This window comes from Cebus imitator, unplaced genomic scaffold (assembly GCF_001604975.1).
Source record: "Cebus imitator isolate Cc_AM_T3 unplaced genomic scaffold, Cebus_imitator-1.0 Scaffold890, whole genome shotgun sequence".
In the NCBI taxonomy this organism is placed as follows: Eukaryota; Metazoa; Chordata; class Mammalia; order Primates; family Cebidae; genus Cebus; species Cebus imitator.
Genome location: NW_016108205.1, coordinates 201,328 through 207,601, shown reverse-complemented (window position 1 = coordinate 207,601; position 6,274 = coordinate 201,328).

Sequence of the window (6,274 nt, the reverse complement as noted above, 5' to 3'; positions counted from 1 at the left end):
GCCACGCTGGCGACCCATGGGGCTCCTCTGCCTGGGGATCTCCTGGTCCGTGGCAATAAACATGTGGCATCCAGTCACCCTCTGCACTTTCTCTGGGAACTGCAACTCCGAGCTGTTCCTAAATGGCCATCTTGGATCTCAATGATCTATTGTTTAATTATACTATGCTAGTTTAGTTTTTAGAATAAGCACATACCCCCTACTAAATGTAGATGATGTAAACTGTTCCACTGTGTGCACTCACCCCATGATCACCCCACTTTGAGTGATATGATCAAACTACATGTGTGTTGCAATAAATATATGTGGAGCCTAGAGCTCTGTGAAAAACCCCTCAGCCCATGCTAATGATTTCTATTTCTGTGTCTGTGTCTTTTTTTTCCTGAATTCTCTTGTTGCTGCTGGGACTTAGAACACCCACGGGTTGTGCTGTGGCTGGTCTGCAACACTTGATCAGATGGTAGTTCTGTTTCAAGCTCTTTGAGAAATCTTTGAACTGCTTTTCACAGTTGCTGAACTACTTTGCATTCCCACCAACAGTATGTAAGTGTTCCCCTTTCTCCCCAGGCTCACCAGCATCTATCATTTTTGTCTTTTGTATAATAGCCATTCTGACTGGTGCAAGACGGTATTTCATTGTGGTTTTGATTTGCATTTCTTGGATCAGTGATGTTGAGCAATTTTTTCATGTGTTTGTTGGCTGCTTGTATGTCTTCTTTTGAAGTGTCTGTTCCTGTCTGTCGTCCACTTTTTAATGGGCTTATTTGGTTTTTGCTTGTTGAATTAGGTTCCTTATAGCTCTAGATATTAGACCTCTGTTGGATGCAAGTGAATATTTTCTCTCATTCTGTAGTTTGTCTGTTTACTCTGTAGATACTTTCTTTAACTGTGCAGATGCTCTTCAGTTTAACCGGGTCCCACTTGTTAATGTATATTTTCACTGCAATTGTTTTTGAGGACTCATAAACACTGAATACTAATGGACACAGAGATAGCAACAATAGACCCTGGAGACTAATAGAGGCAGGAGGGCTGGAGTTGAGGAAGGATTGAAAAACTAACTTGGGTACTACCCTCACTATCTGGATGATGGAATCATTCCTTCCCAAGGCCAATATCCAGAATGATGTTTCCTAGGTTTTCTTCTAGGATTCTGATAGTTTGAGGGCTTAGATTTAAATCTTAAATCCGTCTTGAGTTAATTTTTGTATATGGTGAAAGGCAGGGGTCTAGTTTCACTCTTCTACATATGGCTAGCCAATATTTACTGAATCCTTTTCCTGTTGCTGAGTCCTTTCCCCCTATTTACTGAATCCTTTCCCTATTGCCTGCAGCTTCATTTCTTGGTTCTTTATTCTGTTTCATTGGGTTTTTGTTTGTGTGTTTTGTTTTTACTAGTACCATGTCCTTTTTGGTATGGTATGAAGCCAGATAATGTGATACCTCCAGCTTTGTTCTTTTTGCTTAGGATTGCTTTGGCTGTTTGGACTCTTTTTTGGTTCTATGTGAATTTTAGAATATCAACTTAGGTTACATCAATGGGGATTGGATAAAGGATATGTGGTACATGTGTACCATGGAATACTATACACAGCCATATAAAATAACGAGGTCATGTTCTTTGTAGCAACATGGGTACAGCTAGAGGTCATTATCCTGAACAAATTAACACAGGCACAGAAAACCAAATACTGCATGTTCTCACTTATAAGTGGGAGCTAAATACTGAGTACCAATGGACACAAAGATGGCAACAATAGACACTGGAGATGAATAGAGGCAGGAGGACTGGAGTCAGGGAAGGACTGAAAAACTAACGTGGGTGCTATCCTCACTATCTGGGTGATGGAGTCATTAATATCCTAAACTTCAGTGTCACGTGATCTACCCATGCAACTGTGTATGTACTCCCTAAATCTAAAATAAAAGTTGAAATTGTTTTCAAAATTATTGAAAGAAAAATAATAATGAATAACTATGAAGAAAATTTCTTAACAGTATTGTGTAGTCCATCTCTTCTCCACTGATGCAGATGACTTTCTTTCCAATATTTTAAGTTTTATGTAACTATAATCTATGTTTGAATCATCTCTTCTAATAACCGTTTAGTCCTGCATCATATCATTTTAATAATTGTTTCATAAATTTTAATACCTAATTAGCATGACTCCTTAACTCTTACAATTTTATAAATATTTTAAGTATTTAAGATAAATTTTAGAATCACTTTGTCATATTCAAATAAAATTCTCATTTGGATTTTGGCAAAATTACTGTTAAATAAATTGATTTTAGGTAGGTTGCTCAGAAACACGATGAATGATTTTCTCTCTATGTCCATATCTCCTTTGCAATGTTACTTTGCTGTTTTCTTTATCAAGGGGTGGGGTCTATTTCCTCATTTTTTGAATCTTGGGGGACTTGTGACTTGCTTTCACCAACACAATTTGGTGAAAGTGGCCCTGTGCCAGCGCCAAGCCTAGACTCCTGGAAGACGCATTGAGTGCTTCTCACTTCCCTTTGGAACCTGTTCAGCTGCAATGTGATCAAGCCCAAGTTAGCCTACTGGAAGACGAGAGACCCCAGAAAACAGAAGGCCACAGCTCCAGCTAAGATCATCCTGGACCAACCTGCTCCAGCTGGGCTGTAAACTGGCTTCAGATACCTGAGTCAGCCCCATGAGACAAGATAAGCCACCCACTGAGTCCAGCACAAATTACTTACAGATTGAATGATAAGACAAATAAATAGTGGTTGTTGAAAGCTTCTGAGATTTGAAGTAGTTTGTTTTTCTGCAAAAGATAGCTGATACAAATTAAACATTTTACATTTTTATTATTCATTGAATTGTGTCTACCCAAAATTCACATGTTGTACCCCTATCTCCCACAGAGACTATGTTTGGGAATAGGGCCTTTCAAGAAGTAAAGTCAGAAGGGTGGCATACAAACCCAATATGACTGCTGTCCTTATAAAAACAGAGAGAGACACCAGGCATGTGTGTGCACAGAGTAAAGGCCATGTGAGGACACAGTGAGACAGCGTCATCTGCAAGCCAAAGAAAGAGGCCTCAGGAGAAACCAACCCTGCTGACACCTTGAACTTCCAGCCTCTACAGCTGTGAGAAAATAAACTGATGCAATTTAAACCACCCAATCTGTGGTACTTTGTTATGACAGCCATAGCAAACCAATAAAATTGTCTGTAAGAACACCTGTGTCTCTAAACCTTCTTCTCTATTTCTCATTAATTCTGGAAGGCATCTTTCATGGGTCCTGCATGTTCCTAAGACAGTTCATAGACATTGTATGCTGTTTCTTGCTTTCTGACTGGGGTCCATTGGATTTTCTGATTGGTCAGTTCTTGCAAGTTACAAAGTTATAGTGGAAATTCCCATTATATTAAGAGGTAAAACAAGGCTATCACCACTATTCATTAATATTTTCTAGAAGTTTGGGCCACAGTAATAAGAAATAGAACAAATAAAAGATGTATAACTATTTGAAATATATGTGTAGATACAAGGTTTATTTTGATATATTTATATTGTTAATGTACCATTAATATTTTAATAAACTGTTACATTTGAACATCATGTAAATTCTGTTCTTGAATTTTCTATGTACACAACCTTGTCATCCATTGCATTATTCAGAAAATGTTACTGAATAATGTCAGTAACCTCTTTTCTTTAACCCTTAAATGTAACAGTAATTTCTCCAGAGATTCTGCTGTCAAACATTATGAGAGTGAAAGAGAGAGTACAAGGGCTAGACAGGCAGACTCCAACATCAGACACACCAGAGCTGCATCTTTTTTTCTTCCCCATGGTGTTCTCATGATAACTGAATCTTGGACTGAAGTTTTCAAGCACTTATGTGCTTTTTCCTCTCTGCCAGATCTAGTGCTAGTAACTCAAGTTCTTGCAGTTATTACCAACATCATCCTGGGCAAGTTCCACAACCTTTCTGTTTTGTGGTTTCCCTCAGACAGTGGGATCAGCCCCAAACCCAGATTTGGTCTGTATGTTATATTAGTTTACTAGAGTTGTCATCACAAATTACTATACCACAAATCAGATGCTTTAAACAGAAATCTCGTTTCTCAGCATTCTGGGGGATAGAACAAAATCAAGGTGCTGGCAAAGCAATGCCTTCCCCACAGTCCATAGAGGAAGATGCTTTCTTGCTTCTTCTAGCTTCTAGTGACCTCAAGTGTTCCTTGGCTTGTGGCCACATCACTCCAGTCTCTGTCCCCATTGTCACATAGCTGTCTTCCCTCAGTTCCTGTGTTTTTCTCCTCTTACGATGACACAAATTACGTTGAATTAAGGCCCTCCCTAATGATGTCTTCTTATCTTGATGAAGTCTGTAAAAACCCTCCTTTCTCATAAGGTGACATTCACAGGTCTGGGTGTTGGGACTTCCACATATTTTTTTACAGGGACACAGATTCAGCCCATATCAGATGCAGAGACTGAGGATGCCTCATGTGCATCAAGCATGCATGGCAATTTGTATCACTTACACAATGGGACATACAGCAGGGCAGCTACCCACACAGTCCAGGGAGGCTTCTGAGAACAAAATAATGAGGAGCTGTAGCTTTTATTGTGGTTGGGGCTGGGATCTTGGCAAGGGCTCCTGAGTGTGGAGGGGTTTGCATGGTTTGAACTTCTACACAGAACGAAAGCATGGAGCACGTGGATTTCATCATGGTCTTGCCAAATGTGAGGTACAAGGAGAAAAATAAAAAGTATGGATCGTTTCACAACAAACAACATAAATAAATTCAGAGTGTAGAATTCCTGAGTCTTGGTCTCCTCACTTATGACGTAGAGTTAACCTTATACACTTTTTGTGATGCTTAAATGAGTTAATGCCTGCAAAATTCGGCATAACTCCTCTGCTCCTAAGAGCAAGTGCTCAGTAAAACAAAGCCACTAGCCATCATTGTTGCATGCTAATTATGGGTTTAGGCATCCTGGATGACATCAAGGAAGTGTTTTCTTATTCCAAGTTATTTAACATTTCTTAAACATAGGTAGAGGTCATCTATACTCATTCTGTATTCTGAAAAAAAAATGCGATTTCTGAGATTTATCAATTTCTTAAAATCTTGAAGTCATCTGAGCCTGCAACCTTGATAATTTGTGATCTTTTTCTTTTTTCTTTGGTTATGACTACAACTGTTTTTGTATCCTCTTCTTCTGCAGTCAGTTTTGTAATTTTAATTTTGAAAAAATTTCCTTTTGAATAAAACTTTCTAATTTGTTAGACTAATAGTTTTTAATAGTGCCTTCCTATAACATTTACGTCTACCACATATCTAATTTATTTCTTTTTAGTTATTTTTCCATAATTTTATCATCACTGCATTTGTGAAACTTGAACTTTTCCATTGCCACAGGTTATTCACAAAGACCAATTCTTGAATTTACTATTTCTGTAGTTTCACTATTTTTCAGTTTTTTGAGTTTTCCCCTCTCTGTCTCTTTTACTATTTTATTTGTTTTAGGCTATCATTTTCTAAAAGCTTGAAACAAAATCTTGGTGCATTTCTATTGATATTTTTCTTTCTCTAAAGTAAAATAATAAAAAGAAGATAAAACAGGTACTTTGAAAACTGTGCAAACAGCTTTTGAAAATGTCTCTCCTCTGTCATTATCATTGTCATATTTCACATAGTCTATGCCCATCCTTTAAACAGCTGGCTCGGTCCAAAGTACATTCAAAATACTATTTATTTCCAAGTGCTTTCAGTTACATTAACAATCACCATTTATTTTTAAAATTTGCACTAAAATCCTCTAGAGAGATTTAGAAAAATGCGAATTCCTCAGTCATCACTCCATGCCTTTCTTTCACTCTTCAGTGAATTCTAGGAGAAATTCTCACCTCACCAGCCCAGAGGGTTCTTTCTAAGCTGATCAGAGAACTCAACGCTGCCCTTCATTCTACCTTCAGCTTTCTGGACTTTCCTTCCTCCTTTTCCTTCTTTCTCCTCTACACTGCCATGAGGACATGAGACTATAGGAATGGTTTCCCTCCTCTCCAGCTGGTTCCCCATATCTCCCCCCGCTTTTCCTCCTTTGTCTGCCTTTCCACTGAGGTCTGCTTGGGGCTCACTCTGAACTCTCCTAAGTTCATTGTCCCTGCCTCTGGGGTCTCATCCCATCCCTGCCTACACACTCCTCTAGAGACAGCAGAGCTTCATCATCAACTCTGACCTCACCCGCTCTCTTATTTACCTACTTTCTACGTTGTGTTACCTA